The sequence below is a fragment of the Vicugna pacos genome, unplaced genomic scaffold (genome assembly GCF_048564905.1).
Source record: "Vicugna pacos unplaced genomic scaffold, VicPac4 scaffold_19, whole genome shotgun sequence".
NCBI classification, from domain to species: domain Eukaryota; kingdom Metazoa; phylum Chordata; class Mammalia; order Artiodactyla; family Camelidae; genus Vicugna; species Vicugna pacos.
The window spans coordinates 7,556,068-7,568,318 of NW_027328740.1; the positions used below are offsets into that span (position 1 = coordinate 7,556,068).

The window sequence follows — 12,251 nt, forward strand, 5'->3', positions numbered from 1 at the left end:
ACAGGGGGGAGTGCCAGGACATAGACCATAGCTTGAATGGCAAAATGCTGCCATCTAGGGTAGCCTATGCCACATGACCACCATTTCTAATAACAGCAGAGCTAGAGAATGCCACAGACCTGCAAATCTTAAAAGAATTCAGCAGTACGAAACTTATCCTAACAGATAGGTTGAGAATTCTCCCCTGAAGGGATAAGCAGCAAGATGAAATGGAAAGAAGAAAACCCTTATTGGAAATGCAAGAAAAGCATGAGTGGAAAAGAAGAAACAAGAAGAAAGCAAGGAGGACATCAATACCCTAAAGATGGGAGAGGGAAGCAGGAAATCATAGGGGATTGGAAGCACTATCTTAAGGGAGTCAGCTTATATGACTCTCTGTTGGAAGCAAACGGAGAGATGCATGGCCTGACGTGTTTGCAAAACAAACGAGAAGCAGACCAAGAAAGAATCAAACAAACAAACAACACAAAAAGGGTAGGGTAACATGAATATTCAAAAGAAATTACTCAAGGTGATGTCAAGGATCATTCAGTACGCATCGACCCAGTATCGCGGCTTGAATGTACTCAGCACACCTGTATTCGGAAATCAGAGGTGTGCATTTATATTCGTAAATATTGATTCATATGAGCATATCGTGACCTAACCCAAATGCCGATTTGGAATCCAATGGATTCCTAGTCCGTGATATAGACTTGCAAGTCTTCCAACAGGATGAATGAATGCCATATTCTACACTACGTCGAGAAGAAATGGCACAAGCCTATAACAAGGAAAAGTAGCTCCGCAAAAGTGTACTAAGATCAAAAGAGACAGGCAGTAAAGTGCACATTGGGGATTGTATCATTCCTAGGAATTTCAGCCCCCTTGAAACAAATGGATAGATGTCCCGTGAATGCGGGTGTTTCAGCAGAAATCAACCGACGGCTATGTATTGTGGGTGTGCCCATATTACAGGAACAATACTTTCCCTTAGTGGGTCTCTGTGTACTGTGAACTGTTAGAAAGTTTAAAGACGTGTGAAACATTCAACTGAAAATGGACACACTTCCCTCCGTTGCTACAGTGCATACAGATCTGAACAAAAGGAAAGAGGGAAGAACAAAGGCCCATGGGACGCTAGTGGGTAGAATCACATTTACCTTAGGAACCTCTCGTCGGATGCAGCCCCTCCCCCAACACTGACAAGATGCAGCAGCCATTGGGGATGGCAGTTAGCGGTTGGATTCCAGGTGGAATGTTGGTGTGTACCGCGAGGCTTGTTGTGGCTGGTGGATCCTAGGTAACCGGGCAGAGTTCTGTGGGTGGATCAGTGCGATGGAGGGGCTGCCGCCCTCTGTGGAGCTTGGCTTAGGTCTTTGGTCCGGGAAGCTGTGTCAGTTCGAGATACTGCTGCTGCCCAAAGACCTGAGTTCACGGGTCAGTTTCCAGAACCTGAAAGGGCAGACAGTGGAAGATCTGCCTGTCTTCAGCTTACTGGAGAGGCTCCGAGGTCCTTTCAGACTTGCCCAGTCCTGTTGAAGTCGACTTTATGGGAGACACGAAGAGAAGCTGGCCGAAAATATGGCTGCACGGATTGAGGAGAGATGCGAACACATTGATGAGAGATGTTCTGCTACAATAGAGAATACTGGCCTGGAGACAGCTGTAGAGGATAGCAGGCTCGAAAGGCATTCATGAGACATATTGAACCTCGCTGATACTAGCAGAAACATACGGAGGGCCACCGTGGACTGGAGGAAGTTCCTCAATTCTCTGCTCCAAGAACGGGTCCAAGATCTCTGACGTCTAAAGAGAAGAGATGGCAGAGATGATAAAAACGCTCATGTTCTTGAAAGAGGTCAGATAATCCACACGACCCAAGGGGCAATTCCATGCCATTCAGATCAAAGTGCACCAAGCCTAGGTAAGCCTTTTCCCAGCTTTGGGCCTAGCTATCAAGCACTTGCTCTTCCCTCCCCTCCACTCAGGCATCCATTTTGAGGGATCAGTACCTGAGCTGCAATGGAGCCAGTAAGAGAAGAGCAAGCCCCTCCTAGAATCAGAGTTCCTCTAGCTTCATCCTCTGTGAACAACAGGGAACCCCATAAAGGTCAAATACTCTCGTATGAAATAGATAGGAATTGAATACTTAGCTCCCACAAAGAAACGATGGCCTTCCGCTAGATTCAGCAAATGCTGGGTTCATGTCTTCTCTGGGGTGAAGGGAGTGTGGTAAGTGAGGGGAATCTTTGACTGAACTTGAATCTGTATTAGGCCTCCGTTTTTCAAGACAGTCTAGGTAAATATTAGAAGTCAGATAGTGAACGGAACTGTAAAAGTCGCCAATGACATGAAAGACACAGCTTATGTGGACCGTCTTTCAATTGAGTCAAGCCCCCGGGGGCAATCGATCATGGGGGTGCAGACTTGGTTGCATTCAAGTGCTTTACCCAACATGATCGGATGATTAAGCGTTCTCATCACTGATAGAAGAACACCTGGTTCTCAGTAGCCTAGCATAGCTGCAGCAGGCTTCTCATAGCTATAATGCCTCTAGGTTCTTTGGATTCAAAGCTAAATGTATATATTTAGTTCGTTTCCTCTTGTATTTTCCTTGAGAGGGATGTTACACCTTGAAATGCCAACATTGACCAGTAGGTGTCATCGGGAGTAAAGGGCACCACATGCACAAGTGAATCCAAGCTTGGGGGTTATTTCATGTTTCCATTAGTTACTTCATGGTTCCTGTTGGTTTCGGAGGCTTCAACAGTAAAGAGTTGACATGACCCCTTTAACAGTTCGGACTGCTAGTTTGCATTCTATCTGTCTATGTTTTCCTTAGAGCTGACAAAATGTTACCGAAATTGACAAGTCTGGCTTCTAGGTCGATTTAGTATGTTTCAGAAACTAAATTCATTTTCGTATAACTCCCAAAACATTTATATAAATTCTATTAAATTTTTAGAGACTGCAAATGAGATATCAACACAATGTCAAAACTGGAGTCTTCGGACAATCCCTCCCACCACGGCTGTATAGAAACAAAGAGATAAAAAAAAATCACATTTCTGTGAAATGTATCTGGAAAGTGTTGATTCATCGATGCCCAGTTGACAGAGAAGCAGTGCAACCTGCGCTCACTCGCTCCCATGAACACAGCAATGGAAACATCCACTCACCCAGCCCTTGGCACAGGACACTTGCCGAAGAGAGGCCTGTTACTTCCAAAGACAGGATGAGGCCTCAGAACACCTGGAAGCAGGAGAAGGAAAAGCAGGGAATGGATACCAGTGCATGGTCTGAGCCCTGTTGATGGAGCAGTAAAGGTGAAACTCTCTTTAACTTGGACGCACACTCTCAAGCGGACAGGAGACATGGGACTGAAGGTGATGCGCTGAGTGTTAGAAGAGTGCACAGCAGATGCTTGGCTGACAGAACGCAAAGAATCCAGTGCAAAATATCCCCACAGTTGATTCTGAGACCAAGCTCCGAGCTGCCAAATTTGAGGTAGCAGAGGCAGCGTTCAGGGAGGGATAGGGCTACGGATGATGGCACACGCTGAGTCTCAGGGATCTGGAGTGCGTTGTGGGATGTGGTGGGTCCTATCAAGAGAGCAAACCGACCTGTGACCCCAATGAGCAAGCAACCACCCTGGCGCACGCAGTTGAAATTATCGATCTGTCCCATGGCCACACCCAGTGCATCTGCAGGACCATAGACCAATTTGGCATTTTGCCAATAGAGCATGTGTGGGGCTGAATCAGAGATATTGTGCATCGGGTCTGAGGGATCCAGGGGGCCTTGGGTTTGAATTCAGAATGAAAAGCCTTAGGATCTGCTACATTCATAACCTGGGCTGTGATTATGGTTTGGTTTGAGGCACAGGATGTGCAACAGCTCTGTGGTTGCCTTCGTGCACCCGTGCCACAAGGATGAGAGGACAAGGAAGTGTGGTCCAAGACCACAGCGTGAGAAGAGGAAGGATTTCCTTCAGTTTATCTCTCAAAATCGGATGTTTCATTTTGGATGGCACCGGCACGGTTCGGCAGCGAGGACACCAAGTTCGGGCTGCGGGATCATTCCAGCAGGCCCTGATGTGTGACATCCATAGATATGCTTCCACTGGTGTTTCTGTAGACAGAGAAGCCCTTGGAAGAACTGGTTTCAGTGGGACATTCCCGTGGCACTCCAAAGCACAAGCGCACTCACACTCTGCTCTTCTGGAAACACTCCAAAATAACATAGAGTAGAATGCAGAGCTGAGAACCTTTAGAAGCTCCATTTCCACCAGAGGAAGTGTCCTGTGCTCTTTCAGATTTCTGAGATAAGCGTAATCAAAATGAGGTTATCCTAATCGAAATAGTATGGGGTGTTCATCACAACAAAGGCAACACCAGCAATTGGAGATAGACCAGACAACACACACAGGAACAGGACATGGCATCAATGTCTAGGAAAATTTGTCCTCACAGAAATCCCATGCAATTGTGTAGAGCCAAGAGTCTAAAATTTTCACTTAACCAATCCATAGAAGTCTACATTAGATACCTGAAATTACCTGACCAGTAGAGATGAAGAAATACAGTAAAAGGAAAAGGAAGTACCATTTTCAGTTCCAAAGAGATTGAAGGCCCTAAAGATAAGCTTTCAGACAACTAGACTGCAAAACTCTCTCCAGAGCAAGTATTGAAAATGGAGGTGAGGGAAACACTGAAGAACAACAGTGTCTCAGAATCACAAAAGGCAGAATACCAGAAAAGGGAAGAGAAAGCCTAAAGACGAGCCAAATAATATCAGAAAACTCAGTGGATGAGAAAATATCAGGGCTAACATTCCGTCCTAAGCAGACGAGATATTGCAGAGGGACGCGTGAATGAATTTGAAGACAGGGGAACAGAAATCCCTCGGTCAGAAGCACACATAGGAAAGCAAGTGCAAACCATTGAAAACATTGCTGTTGAATCCTGGTTTAAGACAAGGCATGAAAGACTAAAATTCGAAAGAGTCCCAGATGGAAAAGCAAGAGATAAAGAAACAAACAATGTTTGAAAAGTTATGTGTAGAAAAATCAGACTGAAACTTGCTGAAAGCCAAGATAGAATCATCTAGGCGAATTCAGGAAGTACACAGCGTCCAAAAGAGGTGGAATCCCAATAGACTTAGCAGCAGCTGTATGATCCAAATCAACAAAGTTCATGAGCATCCCAGTGATTTAAAATGCGCCTGGAGGAAAGCAACATAGTCACAAGAGAACCTCCAGAGGGGTTTCAGCTGCTATCTCAGCAGCAATATTGCAGGACAGGGGGGAGTGCCAGGACATAGACCATAGCTTGAATGGCAAAATGCTGCCATCTAGGGTAGCCTATGCCACATGACCACCATTTCTAATAACAGCAGAGCTAGAGAATGCCACAGACCTGCAAATCTTAAAAGAATTCAGCAGTACGAAACTTATCCTAACAGATAGGTTGAGAATTCTCCCCTGAAGGGATAAGCAGCAAGATGAAATGGAAAGAAGAAAACCCTTATTGGAAATGCAAGAAAAGCATGAGTGGAAAAGAAGAAACAAGAAGAAAGCAAGGAGGACATCAATACCCTAAAGATGGGAGAGGGAAGCAGGAAATCATAGGGGATTGGAAGCACTATCTTAAGGGAGTCAGCTTATATGACTCTCTGTTGGAAGCAAACGGAGAGATGCATGGCCTGACGTGTTTGCAAAACAAACGAGAAGCAGACCAAGAAAGAATCAAACAAACAAACAACACAAAAAGGGTAGGGTAACATGAATATTCAAAAGAAATTACTCAAGGTGATGTCAAGGATCATTCAGTACGCATCGACCCAGTATCGCGGCTTGAATGTACTCAGCACACCTGTATTCAGAAATCAGAGGTGTGCATTTATATTCATAAATATTGATTCATATGAGCATATCGTGACCTAACCCAAATGCCGATTTGGAATCCAATGGATTCCTAGTCCGTGATATAGACTTGCAAGTCTTCCAACAGGATGAATGAATGCCATATTCTACACTACGTCGAGAAGAAATGGCACAAGCCTATAACAAGGAAAAGTAGCTCCGCAAAAGTGTACTAAGATCAAAAGAGACAGGCAGTAAAGTGCACATTGGGGATTGTATCATTCCTAGGAATTTCAGCCCCCTTGAAACAAATGGATAGATGTCCCGTGAATGCGGGTGTTTCAGCAGAAATCAACCGACGGCTATGTATTGCGGGTGTGCCCATATTACAGGAACAATACTTTCCCTTAGTGGGTCTCTGTGTACTGTGAACTGTTAGAAAGTTTAAAGACGTGTGAAACATTCAACTGAAAATGGACACACTTCCCTCCGTTGCTACAGTGCATACAGATCTGAACAAAAGGAAAGAGGGAAGAACAAAGGCCCATGGGACGCTAGTGGGTAGAATCACATTTACCTTAGGAACCTCTCGTCGGATGCAGCCCCTCCCCCAACACTGACAAGATGCAGCAGCCAATGGGGATGGCAGTTAGCGGTTGGATTCCAGGTGGAATGTTGGTGTGTACCGCGAGGCTTGTTGTGGCTGGTGGATCCTAGGTAACCGGGCAGAGTTCTGTGGGTGGATCAGTGCGATGGAGGGGCTGCCGCCCTCTGTGGAGCTTGGCTTAGGTCTTTGGTCCGGGAAGCTGTGTCAGTTCGAGATACTGCTGCTGCCCAAAGACCTGAGTTCACGGGTCAGTTTCCAGAACCTGAAAGGGCAGACAGTGGAAGATCTGCCTGTCTTCAGCTTACTGGAGAGGCTCCGAGGTCCTTTCAGACTTGCCCAGTCCTGTTGAAGTCGACTTTATGGGAGACACGAAGAGAAGCTGGCCGAAAATATGGCTGCACGGATTGAGGAGAGATGCGAACACATTGATGAGAGATGTTCTGCTACAATAGAGAATACTGGCCTGGAGACAGCTGTAGAGGATAGCAGGCTCGAAAGGCATTCATGAGACATATTGAACCTCGCTGATACTAGCAGAAACATACGGAGGGCCACCGTGGACTGGAGGAAGTTCCTCAATTCTCTGCTCCAAGAACGGGTCCAAGATCTCTGACGTCTAAAGAGAAGAGATGGCAGAGATGATAAAAACGCTCATGTTCTTGAAAGAGGTCAGATAATCCACACGACCCAAGGGGCAATTCCATGCCATTCAGATCAAAGTGCACCAAGCCTAGGTAAGCCTTTTCCCAGCTTTGGGCCTAGCTATCAAGCACTTGCTCTTCCCTCCCCTCCACTCAGGCATCCATTTTGAGGGATCAGTACCTGAGCTGCAATGGAGCCAGTAAGAGAAGAGCAAGCCCCTCCTAGAATCAGAGTTCCTCTAGCTTCATCCTCTGTGAACAACAGGGAACCCCATAAAGGTCAAATACTCTCGTATGAAATAGATAGGAATTGAATACTTAGCTCCCACAAAGAAACGATGGCCTTCCGCTAGATTCAGCAAATGCTGGGTTCATGTCTTCTCTGGGGTGAAGGGAGTGTGGTAAGTGAGGGGAATCTTTGACTGAACTTGAATCTGTATTAGGCCTCCGTTTTTCAAGACAGTCTAGGTAAATATTAGAAGTCAGATAGTGAACGGAACTGTAAAAGTCGCCAATGACATGAAAGACACAGCTTATGTGGACCGTCTTTCAATTGAGTCAAGCCCCCGGGGGCAATCGATCATGGGGGTGCAGACTTGGTTGCATTCAAGTGCTTTACCCAACATGATCGGATGATTAAGCGTTCTCATCACTGATAGAAGAACACCTGGTTCTCAGTAGCCTAGCATAGCTGCAGCAGGCTTCTCATAGCTATAATGCCTCTAGGTTCTTTGGATTCAAAGCTAAATGTATATATTTAGTTCGTTTCCTCTTGTATTTTCCTTGAGAGGGATGTTACACCTTGAAATGCCAACATTGACCAGTAGGTGTCATCGGGAGTAAAGGGCACCACATGCACAAGTGAATCCAAGCTTGGGGGTTATTTCATGTTTCCATTAGTTACTTCATGGTTCCTGTTGGTTTCGGAGGCTTCAACAGTAAAGAGTTGACATGACCCCTTTAACAGTTCGGACTGCTAGTTTGCATTCTATCTGTCTATGTTTTCCTTAGAGCTGACAAAATGTTACCGAAATTGACAAGTCTGGCTTCTAGGTCGATTTAGTATGTTTCAGAAACTAAATTCATTTTCGTATAACTCCCAAAACATTTATATAAATTCTATTAAATTTTTAGAGACTGCAAATGAGATATCAACACAATGTCAAAACTGGAGTCTTCGGACAATCCCTCCCACCACGGCTGTATAGAAACAAAGAGATAAAAAAAAATCACATTTCTGTGAAATGTATCTGGAAAGTGTTGATTCATCGATGCCCAGTTGACAGAGAAGCAGTGCAACCTGCGCTCACTCGCTCCCATGAACACAGCAATGGAAACATCCACTCACCCAGCCCTTGGCACAGGACACTTGCCGAAGAGAGGCCTGTTACTTCCAAAGACAGGATGAGGCCTCAGAACACCTGGAAGCAGGAGAAGGAAAAGCAGGGAATGGATACCAGTGCATGGTCTGAGCCCTGTTGATGGAGCAGTAAAGGTGAAACTCTCTTTAACTTGGACGCACACTCTCAAGCGGACAGGAGACATGGGACTGAAGGTGATGCGCTGAGTGTTAGAAGAGTGCACAGCAGATGCTTGGCTGACAGAACGCAAAGAATCCAGTGCAAAATATCCCCACAGTTGATTCTGAGACCAAGCTCCGAGCTGCCAAATTTGAGGTAGCAGAGGCAGCGTTCAGGGAGGGATAGGGCTACGGATGATGGCACACGCTGAGTCTCAGGGATCTGGAGTGCGTTGTGGGATGTGGTGGGTCCTATCAAGAGAGCAAACCGACCTGTGACCCCAATGAGCAAGCAACCACCCTGGCGCACGCAGTTGAAATTATCGATCTGTCCCATGGCCACACCCAGTGCATCTGCAGGACCATAGACCAATTTGGCATTTTGCCAATAGAGCATGTGTGGGGCTGAATCAGAGATATTGTGCATCGGGTCTGAGGGATCCAGGGGGCCTTGGGTTTGAATTCAGAATGAAAAGCCTTAGGATCTGCTACATTCATAACCTGGGCTGTGATTATGGTTTGGTTTGAGGCACAGGATGTGCAACAGCTCTGTGGTTGCCTTCGTGCACCCGTGCCACAAGGATGAGAGGACAAGGAAGTGTGGTCCAAGACCACAGCGTGAGAAGAGGAAGGATTTCCTTCAGTTTATCTCTCAAAATCGGATGTTTCATTTTGGATGGCACCGGCACGGTTCGGCAGCGAGGACACCAAGTTCGGGCTGCGGGATCATTCCAGCAGGCCCTGATGTGTGACATCCATAGATATGCTTCCACTGGTGTTTCTGTAGACAGAGAAGCCCTTGGAAGAACTGGTTTCAGTGGGACATTCCCGTGGCACTCCAAAGCACAAGCGCACTCACACTCTGCTCTTCTGGAAACACTCCAAAATAACATAGAGTAGAATGCAGAGCTGAGAACCTTTAGAAGCTCCATTTCCACCAGAGGAAGTGTCCTGTGCTCTTTCAGATTTCTGAGATAAGCGTAATCAAAATGAGGTTATCCTAATCGAAATAGTATGGGGTGTTCATCACAACAAAGGCAACACCAGCAATTGGAGATAGACCAGACAACACACACAGGAACAGGACATGGCATCAATGTCTAGGAAAATTTGTCCTCACAGAAATCCCATGCAATTGTGTAGAGCCAAGAGTCTAAAATTTTCACTTAACCAATCCATAGAAGTCTACATTAGATACCTGAAATTACCTGACCAGTAGAGATGAAGAAATACAGTAAAAGGAAAAGGAAGTACCATTTTCAGTTCCAAAGAGATTGAAGGCCCTAAAGATAAGCTTTCAGACAACTAGACTGCAAAACTCTCTCCAGAGCAAGTATTGAAAATGGAGGTGAGGGAAACACTGAAGAACAACAGTGTCTCAGAATCACAAAAGGCAGAATACCAGAAAAGGGAAGAGAAAGCCTAAAGACGAGCCAAATAATATCAGAAAACTCAGTGGATGAGAAAATATCAGGGCTAACATTCCGTCCTAAGCAGACGAGATATTGCAGAGGGACGCGTGAATGAATTTGAAGACAGGGGAACAGAAATCCCTCGGTCAGAAGCACACATAGGAAAGCAAGTGCAAACCATTGAAAACATTGCTGTTGAATCCTGGTTTAAGACAAGGCATGAAAGACTAAAATTCGAAAGAGTCCCAGATGGAAAAGCAAGAGATAAAGAAACAAACAATGTTTGAAAAGTTATGTGTAGAAAAATCAGACTGAAACTTGCTGAAAGCCAAGATAGAATCATCTAGGCGAATTCAGGAAGTACACAGCGTCCAAAAGAGGTGGAATCCCAATAGACTTAGCAGCAGCTGTATGATCCAAATCAACAAAGTTCATGAGCATCCCAGTGATTTAAAATGCGCCTGGAGGAAAGCAACATAGTCACAAGAGAACCTCCAGAGGGGTTTCAGCTGCTATCTCAGCAGCAATATTGCAGGACAGGGGGGAGTGCCAGGACATAGACCATAGCTTGAATGGCAAAATGCTGCCATCTAGGGTAGCCTATGCCACATGACCACCATTTCTAATAACAGCAGAGCTAGAGAATGCCACAGACCTGCAAATCTTAAAAGAATTCAGCAGTACGAAACTTATCCTAACAGATAGGTTGAGAATTCTCCCCTGAAGGGATAAGCAGCAAGATGAAATGGAAAGAAGAAAACCCTTATTGGAAATGCAAGAAAAGCATGAGTGGAAAAGAAGAAACAAGAAGAAAGCAAGGAGGACATCAATACCCTAAAGATGGGAGAGGGAAGCAGGAAATCATAGGGGATTGGAAGCACTATCTTAAGGGAGTCAGCTTATATGACTCTCTGTTGGAAGCAAACGGAGAGATGCATGGCCTGACGTGTTTGCAAAACAAACGAGAAGCAGACCAAGAAAGAATCAAACAAACAAACAACACAAAAAGGGTAGGGTAACATGAATATTCAAAAGAAATTACTCAAGGTGATGTCAAGGATCATTCAGTACGCATCGACCCAGTATCGCGGCTTGAATGTACTCAGCACACCTGTATTCGGAAATCAGAGGTGTGCATTTATATTCGTAAATATTGATTCATATGAGCATATCGTGACCTAACCCAAATGCCGATTTGGAATCCAATGGATTCCTAGTCCGTGATATAGACTTGCAAGTCTTCCAACAGGATGAATGAATGCCATATTCTACACTACGTCGAGAAGAAATGGCACAAGCCTATAACAAGGAAAATTAGCTCCGCAAAAGTGTACTAAGATCAAAAGAGACAGGCAGTAAAGTGCACATTGGGGATTGTATCATTCCTAGGAATTTCAGCCCCCTTGAAACAAATGGATAGATGTCCCGTGAATGCGGGTGTTTCAGCAGAAATCAACCGACGGCTATGTATTGCGGGTGTGCCCATATTACAGGAACAATACTTTCCCTTAGTGGGTCTCTGTGTACTGTGAACTGTTAGAAAGTTTAAAGACGTGTGAAACATTCAACTGAAAATGGACACACTTCCCTCCGTTGCTACAGTGCATACAGATCTGAACAAAAGGAAAGAGGGAAGAAGAAAGGCCCATGGGACGCTAGTGGGTAGAATCACATTTACCTTAGGAACCTCTCGTCGGATGCAGCCCCTCCCCCAACACTGACAAGATGCAGCAGCCAATGGGGATGGCAGTTAGCGGTTGGATTCCAGGTGGAATGTTGGTGTGTACCGCGAGGCTTGTTGTGGCTGGTGGATCCTAGGTAACCGGGCAGAGTTCTGTGGGTGGATCAGTGCGATGGAGGGGCTGCCGCCCTCTGTGGAGCTTGGCTTAGGTCTTTGGTCCGGGAAGCTGTGTCAGTTCGAGATACTGCTGCTGCCCAAAGACCTGAGTTCACGGGTCAGTTTCCAGAACCTGAAAGGGCAGACAGTGGAAGATCTGCCTGTCTTCAGCTTACTGGAGAGGCTCCGAGGTCCTTTCAGACTTGCCCAGTCCTGTTGAAGTCGACTTTATGGGAGACACGAAGAGAAGCTGGCCGAAAATATGGCTGCACGGATTGAGGAGAGATGCGAACACATTGATGAGAGATGTTCTGCTACAATAGAGAATACTGGCCTGGAGACAGCTGTAGAGGATAGCAGGCTCGAAAGGCATTCATGAGACATATTGAA

General features: G+C 45.6%; 2 long non-coding RNA genes across 2 annotated transcripts; both read right to left on the reverse strand.

The window, feature by feature from the left end:
- Positions 1 to 1,627: 1,627 nt before the first annotated feature.
- On the reverse strand, positions 1,628 to 6,617 carry LOC140693047 (uncharacterized). The gene is made up of 3 exons (XR_012068697.1): positions 6,423 to 6,617; positions 3,162 to 3,234; positions 1,628 to 1,788 (listed from the first exon to the last, which is right to left on the reverse strand). It is a non-coding gene; the product is annotated as an uncharacterized lncRNA (long non-coding RNA).
- Positions 6,618 to 6,900: 283 nt separating this feature from the next.
- On the reverse strand, positions 6,901 to 11,897 carry LOC140693237 (uncharacterized). Its single transcript, XR_012068961.1, has 3 exons — positions 11,703 to 11,897; positions 8,442 to 8,514; positions 6,901 to 7,068 (listed from the first exon to the last, which is right to left on the reverse strand). It is a non-coding gene; the product is annotated as an uncharacterized lncRNA (long non-coding RNA).
- Between the last annotated feature and the right edge of the window lie 354 nt (positions 11,898 to 12,251).